The sequence below is a fragment of the Phyllobates terribilis genome, unplaced genomic scaffold (assembly GCF_046119375.1).
Source record: "Phyllobates terribilis strain yellow unplaced genomic scaffold, ASM4611937v1 Scaffold_650__1_contigs__length_881393, whole genome shotgun sequence".
NCBI classification, from domain to species: domain Eukaryota; kingdom Metazoa; phylum Chordata; class Amphibia; order Anura; family Dendrobatidae; genus Phyllobates; species Phyllobates terribilis.
This window is the reverse complement of record NW_027363410.1, coordinates 233,860-246,463: the sequence shown is the minus strand read 5'-3', so window position 1 is coordinate 246,463 and position 12,604 is coordinate 233,860. Positions and strand designations below refer to the sequence as shown.

The 12,604-nt window shown below is 45.5% G+C and overlaps 9 non-coding genes across 9 annotated transcripts; all 9 read left to right on the top strand.

Moving 5' to 3' along the window:
* The first annotated feature begins 574 nt into the window (after positions 1 to 574).
* Positions 575 to 765, top strand: LOC141234907 (U2 spliceosomal RNA). The gene has a single exon (XR_012300769.1). It is a non-coding gene; the product is annotated as a U2 spliceosomal RNA (small nuclear RNA).
* A 1,112-nt stretch (positions 766 to 1,877) lies between these two features.
* On the top strand, positions 1,878 to 2,068 carry LOC141234906 (U2 spliceosomal RNA). Its single transcript, XR_012300768.1, has one exon. It is a non-coding gene; the product is annotated as a U2 spliceosomal RNA (small nuclear RNA).
* A 1,115-nt stretch (positions 2,069 to 3,183) lies between these two features.
* Positions 3,184 to 3,374, top strand: LOC141234905 (U2 spliceosomal RNA). The gene has a single exon (XR_012300767.1). It is a non-coding gene; the product is annotated as a U2 spliceosomal RNA (small nuclear RNA).
* Positions 3,375 to 4,489: 1,115 nt separating this feature from the next.
* LOC141234903 (U2 spliceosomal RNA) lies at positions 4,490 to 4,680 on the top strand. The gene has a single exon (XR_012300765.1). It is a non-coding gene; the product is annotated as a U2 spliceosomal RNA (small nuclear RNA).
* A 1,115-nt stretch (positions 4,681 to 5,795) lies between these two features.
* LOC141234902 (U2 spliceosomal RNA) lies at positions 5,796 to 5,986 on the top strand. The gene has a single exon (XR_012300764.1). It is a non-coding gene; the product is annotated as a U2 spliceosomal RNA (small nuclear RNA).
* Positions 5,987 to 7,101: 1,115 nt separating this feature from the next.
* Positions 7,102 to 7,292, top strand: LOC141234901 (U2 spliceosomal RNA). Its single transcript, XR_012300763.1, has one exon. It is a non-coding gene; the product is annotated as a U2 spliceosomal RNA (small nuclear RNA).
* Positions 7,293 to 8,407: 1,115 nt separating this feature from the next.
* Positions 8,408 to 8,598, top strand: LOC141234900 (U2 spliceosomal RNA). Its single transcript, XR_012300762.1, has one exon. It is a non-coding gene; the product is annotated as a U2 spliceosomal RNA (small nuclear RNA).
* Positions 8,599 to 9,713: 1,115 nt separating this feature from the next.
* On the top strand, positions 9,714 to 9,904 carry LOC141234899 (U2 spliceosomal RNA). Its single transcript, XR_012300761.1, has one exon. It is a non-coding gene; the product is annotated as a U2 spliceosomal RNA (small nuclear RNA).
* Positions 9,905 to 11,019: 1,115 nt separating this feature from the next.
* Positions 11,020 to 11,210, top strand: LOC141234898 (U2 spliceosomal RNA). Its single transcript, XR_012300760.1, has one exon. It is a non-coding gene; the product is annotated as a U2 spliceosomal RNA (small nuclear RNA).
* The last annotated feature ends 1,394 nt before the right edge of the window (positions 11,211 to 12,604 follow it).

Below are 12,604 nucleotides of genomic sequence, written 5' to 3'. Positions count from 1 at the left end.
TATAAAAGAGAACCCAACCCAAAAAGTTTGGTTGATTAGTCTGTGGCATTCTGTTAAACTGTTGCTTATGGCGGTCTCTGTGAGCTTCTCAGCGACATTCAGCCAGCCAGGTATCCTGCCTGCAGTAGATGGAATGTGGCAATGGAACGCTGGCTGCGCGTGTCATAATAGGCTCTGAGCCTTTATATACCTGTGCACAGCAGCAGCCACCTTCAGTCTGCTGCTGGACAGCCAGCAGCAGCAGCAGCAGGAGAGGTATGTAATCAGGAGCCCTCCTGCTAAGGGTAGACAGCTGCTCGTTCCACCCCACCCCCCGCCTTAATTGGTTCTCCTCCCTTCCAACGGTGTTGAGGCGGGTGGGAACAGCAGGGGGTGAAGGTGCTGTGTTTAAAGAGGTGGAGTTATGCAGATCTAAAACGCGTGGATTGCAGCAGCAGCAAGCCGAAAAGTGCAGGCATGTAAGGGATCTAGAGGTTGACAACATGTCTTCTTAACGGGAGTCCAGGAGCTCATCTCCACAAATGGACTTTTCAGGATCCTTGGGTGGCTCCGTAGTTTGAAACCAATTCTGGTTATCGCTTCTCGGCCTTTTGGCTAAGATCAAGTGTAGTATCTGTTCTTATCAGTTTAATATCTGATACGTCCCCTATCTGGGGACCATATATTAAATGGATTTTTAGAACAGGGAGATGGAAAAAGAGCTTGCTCTGTCCACTCCACGCATTGACCTGGTATTGCAGTATCTCCAGGACCGGTGCACCCCTTCTTTAATGCAGTTTCTAAAATCAGAAAGAATTGAATTCAATGTTTTTTGTTCATTTTGCTTGTTTGTCGGATTTTGGGATGGACTCTTTGGCTTTGCTTTTCTTCTCCTCATTGGATTTTTCATGTTCAAAGTTGCAGAAGCCAGATTACAAGCTCATTTTGGTTCAACTTCATCAACTGTGCATTGCATTGCCATGTAATGTGATGCAATGCTATCTTTCTAGCTCTCCCTTTTTACTTCCTTTTGGATAAACAGACATATTAGGCAAGCATTTTGGAGCTTTCACCTAAATAACTACAGGTGGTGAGATAAGCTGCACAATATAATTGACCTTTCAGTATATTGTTGCACACACACCATCTATTTAGCAAATGCCCTTGTTATCAACAGCAGCCTTTTAAACTCACCTGAGCTAACAGGTATGTGCGCTGGTTACTCTGCTGCGCTTAAAATTTCTTTTTTGGTTTGCTACAATGCCTTTTCTGAAACGTTGTCTCCTTCTGCTGGAACACTGACTTCTTTCATTTAATGCCTGCAGACTATAAAAGAGAACCCAACCCAAAAAGTTTGGTTGATTAGTCTGTGGCATTCTGTTAAACTGTTGCTTATGGCGGTCTCTGTGAGCTTCTCAGCGACATTCAGCCAGCCAGGTATCCTGCCTGCAGTAGATGGAATGTGGCAATGGAACGCTGGCTGCGCGTGTCATAATAGGCTCTGAGCCTTTATATACCTGTGCACAGCAGCAGCCACCTTCAGTCTGCTGCTGGACAGCCAGCAGCAGCAGCAGGAGAGGTATGTAATCAGGAGCCCTCCTGCTAAGGGTAGACAGCTGCTCGTTCCACCCCACCCCCCGCCTTAATTGGTTCTCCTCCCTTCCAACGGTGTTGAGGCGGGTGGGAACAGCAGGGGGTGAAGGTGCTGTGTTTAAAGAGGTGGAGTTATGCAGATCTAAAACGCGTGGATTGCAGCAGCAGCAAGCCGAAAAGTGCAGGCATGTAAGGGATCTAGAGGTTGACAACATGTCTTCTTAACGGGAGTCCAGGAGCTCATCTCCACAAATGGACTTTTCAGGATCCTTGGGTGGCTCCGTTGTTTGAAACCAATTCTGGTTATCGCTTCTCGGCCTTTTGGCTAAGATCAAGTGTAGTATCTGTTCTTATCAGTTTAATATCTGATACGTCCCCTATCTGGGGACCATATATTAAATGGATTTTTAGAACAGGGAGATGGAAAAAGAGCTTGCTCTGTCCACTCCACGCATTGACCTGGTATTGCAGTATCTCCAGGACCGGTGCACCCCTTCTTTAATGCAGTTTCTAAAATCAGAAAGAATTGAATTCAATGTTTTTTGTTCATTTTGCTTGTTTGTCGGATTTTGGGATGGACTCTTTGGCTTTGCTTTTCTTCTCCTCATTGGATTTTTCATGTTCAAAGTTGCAGAAGCCAGATTACAAGCTCATTTTGGTTCAACTTCAGCAACTGTGCATTGCATTGCCATGTAATGTGATGCAATGCTATCTTTCTAGCTCTCCCTTTTTACTTCCTTTTGGATAAACAGACATATTAGGCAAGCATTTTGGAGCTTTCACCTAAATAACTACAGGTGGTGAGATAAGCTGCACAATATAATTGACCTTTCAGTATATTGTTGCACACACACCATCTATTTAGCAAATGCCCTTGTTATCAACAGCAGCCTTTTAAACTCACCTGAGCTAACAGGTATGTGCGCTGGTTACTCTGCTGCGCTTAAAATTTCTTTTTTGGTTTGCTACAATGCCTTTTCTGAAACGTTGTCTCCTTCTGCTGGAACACTGACTTCTTTCATTTAATGCCTGCAGACTATAAAAGAGAACCCAACCCAAAAAGTTTGGTTGATTAGTCTGTGGCATTCTGTTAAACTGTTGCTTATGGCGGTCTCTGTGAGCTTCTCAGCGACATTCAGCCAGCCAGGTATCCTGCCTGCAGTAGATGGAATGTGGCAATGGAACGCTGGCTGCGCGTGTCATAATAGGCTCTGAGCCTTTATATACCTGTGCACAGCAGCAGCCACCTTCAGTCTGCTGCTGGACAGCCAGCAGCAGCAGCAGCAGGAGAGGTATGTAATCAGGAGCCCTCCTGCTAAGGGTAGACAGCTGCTCGTTCCACCCCACCCCCCGCCTTAATTGGTTCTCCTCCCTTCCAACGGTGTTGAGGCGGGTGGGAACAGCAGGGGGTGAAGGTGCTGTGTTTAAAGAGGTGGAGTTATGCAGATCTAAAACGCGTGGATTGCAGCAGCAGCAAGCCGAAAAGTGCAGGCATGTAAGGGATCTAGAGGTTGACAACATGTCTTCTTAACGGGAGTCCAGGAGCTCATCTCCACAAATGGACTTTTCAGGATCCTTGGGTGGCTCCGTAGTTTGAAACCAATTCTGGTTATCGCTTCTCGGCCTTTTGGCTAAGATCAAGTGTAGTATCTGTTCTTATCAGTTTAATATCTGATACGTCCCCTATCTGGGGACCATATATTAAATGGATTTTTAGAACAGGGAGATGGAAAAAGAGCTTGCTCTGTCCACTCCACGCATTGACCTGGTATTGCAGTATCTCCAGGACCGGTGCACCCCTTCTTTAATGCAGTTTCTAAAATCAGAAAGAATTGAATTCAATGTTTTTTGTTCATTTTGCTTGTTTGTCGGATTTTGGGATGGACTCTTTGGCTTTGCTTTTCTTCTCCTCATTGGATTTTTCATGTTCAAAGTTGCAGAAGCCAGATTACAAGCTCATTTTGGTTCAACTTCAGCAACTGTGCATTGCATTGCCATGTAATGTGATGCAATGCTATCTTTCTAGCTCTCCCTTTTTACTTCCTTTTGGATAAACAGACATATTAGGCAAGCATTTTGGAGCTTTCACCTAAATAACTACAGGTGGTGAGATAAGCTGCACAATATAATTGACCTTTCAGTATATTGTTGCACACACACCATCTATTTAGCAAATGCCCTTGTTATCAACAGCAGCCTTTTAAACTCACCTGAGCTAACAGGTATGTGCGCTGGTTACTCTGCTGCGCTTAAAATTTCTTTTTTGGTTTGCTACAATGCCTTTTCTGAAACGTTGTCTCCTTCTGCTGGAACACTGACTTCTTTCATTTAATGCCTGCAGACTAAAAAAGAGAACCCAACCCAAAAAGTTTGGTTGATTAGTCTGTGGCATTCTGTTAAACTGTTGCTTATGGCGGTCTCTGTGAGCTTCTCAGCGACATTCAGCCAGCCAGGTATCCTGCCTGCAGTAGATGGAATGTGGCAATGGAACGCTGGCTGCGCGTGTCATAATAGGCTCTGAGCCTTTATATACCTGTGCACAGCAGCAGCCACCTTCAGTCTGCTGCTGGACAGCCAGCAGCAGCAGCAGCAGGAGAGGTATGTAATCAGGAGCCCTCCTGCTAAGGGTAGACAGCTGCTCGTTCCACCCCACCCCCCGCCTTAATTGGTTCTCCTCCCTTCCAACGGTGTTGAGGCGGGTGGGAACAGCAGGGGGTGAAGGTGCTGTGTTTAAAGAGGTGGAGTTATGCAGATCTAAAACGCGTGGATTGCAGCAGCAGCAAGCCGAAAAGTGCAGGCATGTAAGGGATCTAGAGGTTGACAACATGTCTTCTTAACGGGAGTCCAGGAGCTCATCTCCACAAATGGACTTTTCAGGATCCTTGGGTGGCTCCGTAGTTTGAAACCAATTCTGGTTATCGCTTCTCGGCCTTTTGGCTAAGATCAAGTGTAGTATCTGTTCTTATCAGTTTAATATCTGATACGTCCCCTATCTGGGGACCATATATTAAATGGATTTTTAGAACAGGGAGATGGAAAAAGAGCTTGCTCTGTCCACTCCACGCATTGACCTGGTATTGCAGTATCTCCAGGACCGGTGCACCCCTTCTTTAATGCAGTTTCTAAAATCAGAAAGAATTGAATTCAATGTTTTTTGTTCATTTTGCTTGTTTGTCGGATTTTGGGATGGACTCTTTGGCTTTGCTTTTCTTCTCCTCATTGGATTTTTCATGTTCAAAGTTGCAGAAGCCAGATTACAAGCTCATTTTGGTTCAACTTCAGCAACTGTGCATTGCATTGCCATGTAATGTGATGCAATGCTATCTTTCTAGCTCTCCCTTTTTACTTCCTTTTGGATAAACAGACATATTAGGCAAGCATTTTGGAGCTTTCACCTAAATAACTACAGGTGGTGAGATAAGCTGCACAATATAATTGACCTTTCAGTATATTGTTGCACACACACCATCTATTTAGCAAATGCCCTTGTTATCAACAGCAGCCTTTTAAACTCACCTGAGCTAACAGGTATGTGCGCTGGTTACTCTGCTGCGCTTAAAATTTCTTTTTTGGTTTGCTACAATGCCTTTTCTGAAACGTTGTCTCCTTCTGCTGGAACACTGACTTCTTTCATTTAATGCCTGCAGACTATAAAAGAGAACCCAACCCAAAAAGTTTGGTTGATTAGTCTGTGGCATTCTGTTAAACTGTTGCTTATGGCGGTCTCTGTGAGCTTCTCAGCGACATTCAGCCAGCCAGGTATCCTGCCTGCAGTAGATGGAATGTGGCAATGGAACGCTGGCTGCGCGTGTCATAATAGGCTCTGAGCCTTTATATACCTGTGCACAGCAGCAGCCACCTTCAGTCTGCTGCTGGACAGCCAGCAGCAGCAGCAGCAGGAGAGGTATGTAATCAGGAGCCCTCCTGCTAAGGGTAGACAGCTGCTCGTTCCACCCCACCCCCCGCCTTAATTGGTTCTCCTCCCTTCCAACGGTGTTGAGGCGGGTGGGAACAGCAGGGGGTGAAGGTGCTGTGTTTAAAGAGGTGGAGTTATGCAGATCTAAAACGCGTGGATTGCAGCAGCAGCAAGCCGAAAAGTGCAGGCATGTAAGGGATCTAGAGGTTGACAACATGTCTTCTTAACGGGAGTCCAGGAGCTCATCTCCACAAATGGACTTTTCAGGATCCTTGGGTGGCTCCGTAGTTTGAAACCAATTCTGGTTATCGCTTCTCGGCCTTTTGGCTAAGATCAAGTGTAGTATCTGTTCTTATCAGTTTAATATCTGATACGTCCCCTATCTGGGGACCATATATTAAATGGATTTTTAGAACAGGGAGATGGAAAAAGAGCTTGCTCTGTCCACTCCACGCATTGACCTGGTATTGCAGTATCTCCAGGACCGGTGCACCCCTTCTTTAATGCAGTTTCTAAAATCAGAAAGAATTGAATTCAATGTTTTTTGTTCATTTTGCTTGTTTGTCGGATTTTGGGATGGACTCTTTGGCTTTGCTTTTCTTCTCCTCATTGGATTTTTCATGTTCAAAGTTGCAGAAGCCAGATTACAAGCTCATTTTGGTTCAACTTCATCAACTGTGCATTGCATTGCCATGTAATGTGATGCAATGCTATCTTTCTAGCTCTCCCTTTTTACTTCCTTTTGGATAAACAGACATATTAGGCAAGCATTTTGGAGCTTTCACCTAAATAACTACAGGTGGTGAGATAAGCTGCACAATATAATTGACCTTTCAGTATATTGTTGCACACACACCATCTATTTAGCAAATGCCCTTGTTATCAACAGCAGCCTTTTAAACTCACCTGAGCTAACAGGTATGTGCGCTGGTTACTCTGCTGCGCTTAAAATTTCTTTTTTGGTTTGCTACAATGCCTTTTCTGAAACGTTGTCTCCTTCTGCTGGAACACTGACTTCTTTCATTTAATGCCTGCAGACTATAAAAGAGAACCCAACCCAAAAAGTTTGGTTGATTAGTCTGTGGCATTCTGTTAAACTGTTGCTTATGGCGGTCTCTGTGAGCTTCTCAGCGACATTCAGCCAGCCAGGTATCCTGCCTGCAGTAGATGGAATGTGGCAATGGAACGCTGGCTGCGCGTGTCATAATAGGCTCTGAGCCTTTATATACCTGTGCACAGCAGCAGCCACCTTCAGTCTGCTGCTGGACAGCCAGCAGCAGCAGCAGCAGGAGAGGTATGTAATCAGGAGCCCTCCTGCTAAGGGTAGACAGCTGCTCGTTCCACCCCACCCCCCGCCTTAATTGGTTCTCCTCCCTTCCAACGGTGTTGAGGCGGGTGGGAACAGCAGGGGGTGAAGGTGCTGTGTTTAAAGAGGTGGAGTTATGCAGATCTAAAACGCGTGGATTGCAGCAGCAGCAAGCCGAAAAGTGCAGGCATGTAAGGGATCTAGAGGTTGACAACATGTCTTCTTAACGGGAGTCCAGGAGCTCATCTCCACAAATGGACTTTTCAGGATCCTTGGGTGGCTCCGTAGTTTGAAACCAATTCTGGTTATCGCTTCTCGGCCTTTTGGCTAAGATCAAGTGTAGTATCTGTTCTTATCAGTTTAATATCTGATACGTCCCCTATCTGGGGACCATATATTAAATGGATTTTTAGAACAGGGAGATGGAAAAAGAGCTTGCTCTGTCCACTCCACGCATTGACCTGGTATTGCAGTATCTCCAGGACCGGTGCACCCCTTCTTTAATGCAGTTTCTAAAATCAGAAAGAATTGAATTCAATGTTTTTTGTTCATTTTGCTTGTTTGTCGGATTTTGGGATGGACTCTTTGGCTTTGCTTTTCTTCTCCTCATTGGATTTTTCATGTTCAAAGTTGCAGAAGCCAGATTACAAGCTCATTTTGGTTCAACTTCAGCAACTGTGCATTGCATTGCCATGTAATGTGATGCAATGCTATCTTTCTAGCTCTCCCTTTTTACTTCCTTTTGGATAAACAGACATATTAGGCAAGCATTTTGGAGCTTTCACCTAAATAACTACAGGTGGTGAGATAAGCTGCACAATATAATTGACCTTTCAGTATATTGTTGCACACACACCATCTATTTAGCAAATGCCCTTGTTATCAACAGCAGCCTTTTAAACTCACCTGAGCTAACAGGTATGTGCGCTGGTTACTCTGCTGCGCTTAAAATTTCTTTTTTGGTTTGCTACAATGCCTTTTCTGAAACGTTGTCTCCTTCTGCTGGAACACTGACTTCTTTCATTTAATGCCTGCAGACTATAAAAGAGAACCCAACCCAAAAAGTTTGGTTGATTAGTCTGTGGCATTCTGTTAAACTGTTGCTTATGGCGGTCTCTGTGAGCTTCTCAGCGACATTCAGCCAGCCAGGTATCCTGCCTGCAGTAGATGGAATGTGGCAATGGAACGCTGGCTGCGCGTGTCATAATAGGCTCTGAGCCTTTATATACCTGTGCACAGCAGCAGCCACCTTCAGTCTGCTGCTGGACAGCCAGCAGCAGCAGCAGCAGGAGAGGTATGTAATCAGGAGCCCTCCTGCTAAGGGTAGACAGCTGCTCGTTCCACCCCACCCCCCGCCTTAATTGGTTCTCCTCCCTTCCAACGGTGTTGAGGCGGGTGGGAACAGCAGGGGGTGAAGGTGCTGTGTTTAAAGAGGTGGAGTTATGCAGATCTAAAACGCGTGGATTGCAGCAGCAGCAAGCCGAAAAGTGCAGGCATGTAAGGGATCTAGAGGTTGACAACATGTCTTCTTAACGGGAGTCCAGGAGCTCATCTCCACAAATGGACTTTTCAGGATCCTTGGGTGGCTCCGTAGTTTGAAACCAATTCTGGTTATCGCTTCTCGGCCTTTTGGCTAAGATCAAGTGTAGTATCTGTTCTTATCAGTTTAATATCTGATACGTCCCCTATCTGGGGACCATATATTAAATGGATTTTTAGAACAGGGAGATGGAAAAAGAGCTTGCTCTGTCCACTCCACGCATTGACCTGGTATTGCAGTATCTCCAGGACCGGTGCACCCCTTCTTTAATGCAGTTTCTAAAATCAGAAAGAATTGAATTCAATGTTTTTTGTTCATTTTGCTTGTTTGTCGGATTTTGGGATGGACTCTTTGGCTTTGCTTTTCTTCTCCTCATTGGATTTTTCATGTTCAAAGTTGCAGAAGCCAGATTACAAGCTCATTTTGGTTCAACTTCAGCAACTGTGCATTGCATTGCCATGTAATGTGATGCAATGCTATCTTTCTAGCTCTCCCTTTTTACTTCCTTTTGGATAAACAGACATATTAGGCAAGCATTTTGGAGCTTTCACCTAAATAACTACAGGTGGTGAGATAAGCTGCACAATATAATTGACCTTTCAGTATATTGTTGCACACACACCATCTATTTAGCAAATGCCCTTGTTATCAACAGCAGCCTTTTAAACTCACCTGAGCTAACAGGTATGTGCGCTGGTTACTCTGCTGCGCTTAAAATTTCTTTTTTGGTTTGCTACAATGCCTTTTATGAAACGTTGTCTCCTTCTGCTGGAACACTGACTTCTTTCATTTAATGCCTGCAGACTAAAAAAGAGAACCCAACCCAAAAAGTTTGGTTGATTAGTCTGTGGCATTCTGTTAAACTGTTGCTTATGGCGGTCTCTGTGAGCTTCTCAGCGACATTCAGCCAGCCAGGTATCCTGCCTGCAGTAGATGGAATGTGGCAATGGAACGCTGGCTGCGCGTGTCATAATAGGCTCTGAGCCTTTATATACCTGTGCAGAGCAGCAGCCACCTTCAGTCTGCTGCTGGACAGCCAGCAGCAGCAGCAGCAGGAGAGGTATGTAATCAGGAGCCCTCCTGCTAAGGGTAGACAGCTGCTCGTTCCACCCCACCCCCCGCCTTAATTGGTTCTCCTCCCTTCCAACGGTGTTGAGGCGGGTGGGAACAGCAGGGGGTGAAGGTGCTGTGTTTAAAGAGGTGGAGTTATGCAGATCTAAAACGCGTGGATTGCAGCAGCAGCAAGCCGAAAAGTGCAGGCATGTAAGGGATCTAGAGGTTGACAACATGTCTTCTTAACGGGAGTCCAGGAGCTCATCTCCACAAATGGACTTTTCAGGATCCTTGGGTGGCTCCGTAGTTTGAAACCAATTCTGGTTATCGCTTCTCGGCCTTTTGGCTAAGATCAAGTGTAGTATCTGTTCTTATCAGTTTAATATCTGATACGTCCCCTATCTGGGGACCATATATTAAATGGATTTTTAGAACAGGGAGATGGAAAAAGAGCTTGCTCTGTCCACTCCACGCATTGACCTGGTATTGCAGTATCTCCAGGACCGGTGCACCCCTTCTTTAATGCAGTTTCTAAAATCAGAAAGAATTGAATTCAATGTTTTTTGTTCATTTTGCTTGTTTGTCGGATTTTGGGATGGACTCTTTGGCTTTGCTTTTCTTCTCCTCATTGGATTTTTCATGTTCAAAGTTGCAGAAGCCAGATTACAAGCTCATTTTGGTTCAACTTCAGCAACTGTGCATTGCATTGCCATGTAATGTGATGCAATGCTATCTTTCTAGCTCTCCCTTTTTACTTCCTTTTGGATAAACAGACATATTAGGCAAGCATTTTGGAGCTTTCACCTAAATAACTACAGGTGGTGAGATAAGCTGCACAATATAATTGACCTTTCAGTATATTGTTGCACACACACCATCTATTTAGCAAATGCCCTTGTTATCAACAGCAGCCTTTTAAACTCACCTGAGCTAACAGGTATGTGCGCTGGTTACTCTGCTGCGCTTAAAATTTCTTTTTTGGTTTGCTACAATGCCTTTTCTGAAACGTTGTCTCCTTCTGCTGGAACACTGACTTCTTTCATTTAATGCCTGCAGACTATAAAAGAGAACCCAACCCAAAAAGTTTGGTTGATTAGTCTGTGGCATTCTGTTAAACTGTTGCTTATGGCGGTCTCTGTGAGCTTCTCAGCGACATTCAGCCAGCCAGGTATCCTGCCTGCAGTAGATGGAATGTGGCAATGGAACGCTGGCTGCGCGTGTCATAATAGGCTCTGAGCCTTTATATACCTGTGCACAGCAGCAGCCACCTTCAGTCTGCTGCTGGACAGCCAGCAGCAGCAGCAGCAGGAGAGGTATGTAATCAGGAGCCCTCCTGCTAAGGGTAGACAGCTGCTCGTTCCACCCCACGCCCCGCCTTAATTGGTTCTCCTCCCTTCCAACGGTGTTGAGGCGGGTGGGAACAGCAGGGGGTGAAGGTGCTGTGTTTAAAGAGGTGGAGTTATGCAGATCTAAAACGCGTGGATTGCAGCAGCAGCAAGCCGAAAAGTGCAGGCATGTAAGGGATCTAGAGGTTGACAACATGTCTTCTTAACGGGAGTCCAGGAGCTCATCTCCACAAATGGACTTTTCAGGATCCTTGGGTGGCTCCGTAGTTTGAAACCAATTCTGGTTATCGCTTCTCGGCCTTTTGGCTAAGATCAAGTGTAGTATCTGTTCTTATCAGTTTAATATCTGATACGTCCCCTATCTGGGGACCATATATTAAATGGATTTTTAGAACAGGGAGATGGAAAAAGAGCTTGCTCTGTCCACTCCACGCATTGACCTGGTATTGCAGTATCTCCAGGACCGGTGCACCCCTTCTTTAATGCAGTTTCTAAAATCAGAAAGAATTGAATTCAATGTTTTTTGTTCATTTTGCTTGTTTGTCGGATTTTGGGATGGACTCTTTGGCTTTGCTTTTCTTCTCCTCATTGGATTTTTCATGTTCAAAGTTGCAGAAGCCAGATTACAAGCTCATTTTGGTTCAACTTCAGCAACTGTGCATTGCATTGCCATGTAATGTGATGCAATGCTATCTTTCTAGCTCTCCCTTTTTACTTCCTTTTGGATAAACAGACATATTAGGCAAGCATTTTGGAGCTTTCACCTAAATAACTACAGGTGGTGAGATAAGCTGCACAATATAATTGACCTTTCAGTATATTGTTGCACACACACCATCTATTTAGCAAATGCCCTTGTTATCAACAGCAGCCTTTTAAACTCACCTGAGCTAACAGGTATGTGCGCTGGTTACTCTGCTGCGCTTAAAATTTCTTTTTTGGTTTGCTACAATGCCTTTTCTGAAACGTTGTCTCCTTCTGCTGGAACACTGACTTCTTTCATTTAATGCCTGCAGACTATAAAAGAGAACCCAACCCAAAAAGTTTGGTTGATTAGTCTGTGGCATTCTGTTAAACTGTTGCTTATGGCGGTCTCTGTGAGCTTCTCAGCGACATTCAGCCAGCCAGGTATCCTGCCTGCAGTAGATGGAATGTGGCAATGGAACGCTGGCTGCGCGTGTCATAATAGGCTCTGAGCCTTTATATACCTGTGCACAGCAGCAGCCACCTTCAGTCTGCTGCTGGACAGCCAGCAGCAGCAGCAGCAGGAGAGGTATGTAATCAGGAGCCCTCCTGCTAAGGGTAGACAGCTGCTCGTTCCACCCCACCCCCCGCCTTAATTGGTTCTCCTCCCTTCCAACGGTGTTGAGGCGGGTGGGAACAGCAGGGGGTGAAGGTGCTGTGTTTAAAGAGGTGGAGTTATGCAGATCTAAAACGCGTGGATTGCAGCAGCAGCAAGCCGAAAAGTGCAGGCATGTAAGGGATCTAGAGGTTGACAACATGTCTTCTTAACGGGAGTCCAGGAGCTCATCTCCACAAATGGACTTTTCAGGATCCTTGGGTGGCTCCGTAGTTTGAAACCAATTCTGGTTATCGCTTCTCGGCCTTTTGGCTAAGATCAGGTGCAGTGATCTACCAGTTGCTGCCTTGGCCTTGGCTAGGAGGTGCCCAGGGTACCCGGCTCCTTGGCCTGGGGGGATCGCTTTGTCTAACGGCAGGGCTTCACCCTCCTGCTGCTATTGGGGAGTCGGATTAGTCCCTGGGCAACGAGAGGCGATCATCGTGTCACCACACATAGCTGTGGGGGGCAGTTCTTTTGGAGGAAGAAGATGGAGTTGACGAGGAAGAGGAACTGTTTACGGTTCTATGTG